This window comes from Symphalangus syndactylus, chromosome 4, assembly GCF_028878055.3.
Source record: "Symphalangus syndactylus isolate Jambi chromosome 4, NHGRI_mSymSyn1-v2.1_pri, whole genome shotgun sequence".
Classification (NCBI taxonomy): domain Eukaryota; kingdom Metazoa; phylum Chordata; class Mammalia; order Primates; family Hylobatidae; genus Symphalangus; species Symphalangus syndactylus.
The window spans coordinates 49,023,839-49,026,914 of record NC_072426.2 but is presented as its reverse complement, the minus strand read 5'-3'; the positions used below and the strand labels follow the sequence as shown (position 1 = coordinate 49,026,914).

Genomic DNA, 3,076 nt, shown 5'->3' with positions numbered 1-3,076 from the left:
GTTGTAATTAATACTGATGGAGAAACCAGAGTTAGAAATGTCTTTAGCAGACACTATAACACATTTCCAGCTTGGGCCTGGACTCACTGTAGGTGGCACTACACATGTGCAACACTGATTGAAAATAACTGAGCAGATTTAACACAATCATCTAGAGCAGGTATCAGCAAACTTTTTCTGTAATGGGACGGATAGTAAACATTGGGATTTGCAGGACATGTACTCTCTGTACAACTCTTTAACTCTGCCACTACAGGCAAAAAGCAGCCACAGACGATGTGTAAATGAATGAATGTAGCTGTGTTCCAATAAAACTTTATTTAGATTTGGCTTATCAAGCCCTGATCTAAACATGGCAATTTAAAAAAAAAAATTGTGAGTTTGGAATGAATTTGTCCATAAATGTGAGTGTCCTTTTGGATTTACATTTATTTCTACTTACTTGATGTTGTTCTTTCCTTTCTTACATTTTAAATTGTTGATATGGCCACATGTTTTGTTTTAAAATGCAACTATTTTATTTTTTCTTCAAAATGAAAAAAAACTTAGGTTTTTTTTGCAAGCAAAATGGGAAAAGTATTATTTTTACTATAATTATTAAACCATAGACATGTAAAATCCACAAAATGGATTGATGACTTTGGAAATGCAATATAATACCAAAGGTACAGGCTGTTTCAAACAGTCTGTACATACTGGGTTAAAACAAAAACCAAACCAAACCTTAATTCCACCAGCAATGAAACGTGTCTGTGACTTTGGTAGAAACATCATGACTTGCTCTAACATGGCAAAATCCACAAATCCTCTCTAGTGCTATATGGAAATATCCCACCAGGTCCCCAAGTCCGGAGGTGAGGTGGAAGACTGGTTGCACCCAGTGCAAAGCATTTGCATCACTGGACCAACTTCCAAATCGATTTTTACAAATATGTACAAATAGACTAGGAGCAGTGGCTCACACCTGTAATCCCAGCACTTTGGGAGGCTGAGGAGGGCAGATCACGAGGTCATGAGTTCGAGACAAGCCTGACCAACATAGTGAAACCCCATCTCTACTAAAAATAAAACAATTAGCTGGGTATGGTGGCACACACCTGTAATCCCAGCTACTCAGGAGGCTGAGGCAGGAGAATGGTTTGAACCCAGGAGGCAGAGGTTGCAGTGAGCTGTGATCACACCACTGCACTCTAGCCTGGGCGACAGAGTGAGACTCCGTCTCAAAATAAATAAATAAATACATACATACATACAAATAAGTTACAGGCACTTGAAATGCCTTTGGCTGGAATAACCCAACATTGCAAGATAATGTATTACCGAGTGTCCAGGCTCAGGTTGGGTTCAACAGGCAAGGATTATAGTTCTCTCAGACTCTCTCAGAAGACAAGAAACTGTGGGATTAGGTTTCAGCCAAAGCTGTCTTCTCAGGATAATATTTAGGATTGCTCTGACACAGTTTATTGGGTCTGCCTTTGATAACAGTATAGCAAAACACTATTATCACCATCGTGAGGAGGAAGTAACTGGTATGCCTGAGATGCAAATTTATTAATGAACAGTCATCATCTGGAGCAATAACTTATGCTTGGTATTAAAAGCATGATAGCCTTTTTCAATGGGCCTTTTCTAACACCAGAAAAGACTGTAATCTTGAGCGTATTCTGTGTTGGCCTTTCTGTCAGTTCTAAAGATCTTGCACCAGACTGTGGCATTGCTGTATGTGTCAGAAACACAGTGTGGTGACTGCACAGTGACGGGGAACACACCCGGGGTGTCCATGATGGTCATGCAGGCTGTGAACACCATCTGCTCATGGTGACCATCAGGAGCACAGCTATCTGATGTCCAAGCTGCAGGCAGAGAAAAGGTAGTATTTATCTCTTCATAGGCTTCTCTGTCGGAAAGTCCAATCTGATGACCTAAAATGTCTGAATACAGATGAGTGATGCCATGAGAGTACCCTCCAAATAATTTGAGTGGGTCCAGGGTTAGGGTGATTTTGACCGAGATGTTAACTGGGCCTGAATCCTCCAGGGCCTGGGAAGACCTGGTAGATGCTCTGGAGATGCTCTGGCCTGCATGGTCATTATGCTTCCTAAAGTTTTGGTGTCATTTTTGAGATGGCTTAAGGTTTCATTTTCTGATGCACACAAGTCCAAATCATTAAACCATAGTGGAAAATTATTCCAATCTTCTGCCATTTCTGATGACTTAATCTCCTTGATTTTGAAGAAACAGTCCAGGGTTGGGAAAGCTATGCCATGGTGCCCACAATGATCACAAAGACCACCAAGGAGGCTGACCGATGATGTATACCTTCAGATTCTCCAGGGGGTTGATGTTAAAAATTATTCTGATAAGCTCCACCCAAACTTGGCTGGCACCTGTGTGCCTGCGGGCCCAGCCAGCCAGCTGCTCAATGGTGTGCATCAGTCCCAGGGCCACTGGGCACCAGGCTCCCCAGTGTGCTGGGGGCAATGTCCTACCGGGTCCATAGGGCCAAGGTGAGGACCAGAGACCAGCCGAGCTCCTGAAGCTGCAACAGGGGGTCTGCTTGACTCCTGTAACCACATTTAAATATTCTTAAAAATTGCTCAATCTTGAACTTTCCCACAGAAATTCCTTTGTTGAATGTCTTTAATTAAATGTAGTGGATATAACCTGTTATATTTTAGAAAGTTTTAATAGAGGCTAAGATGTATGCAGGACAAGATAGTTAAGTAAGGAATATGAGACATAGGGTTACAGTAGGATAGAAAATAGTAGGATAGAAAATTAAGATGTAATATGATGAGATGCACAAAAGACAGTTTATTAAATTCCATTCACGTGCTAGATGTAGATCACGTTTTTATCTCAAAGCCTTCTAAACAGGTAATGTGAAAAAAGAAACATGATTTACGTCAGAATGTTCAAAAGTTGAAATCTTATTTGTGCCACCAGCAAAGTACAATGTGGGATTCCTAATTCCAAGATATGAGAGAAATTTTTCTTGTGGTCTCCATCACTAAAACAATAGTAATGTCCTTGCAATTTATAAAATCTTTGTAAAAGGAGATTTTTGGTAAACACG

The 3,076-nt window shown here is 40.7% G+C and overlaps 1 pseudogene; it reads right to left on the bottom strand.

Annotated features, from left to right (window-relative positions):
* Positions 1-1,402: 1,402 nt before the first annotated feature.
* Positions 1,403-2,433, bottom strand: LOC129480070 (transmembrane protein 248-like; annotated as a pseudogene).
* Positions 2,434-3,076: the final 643 nt, after the last annotated feature.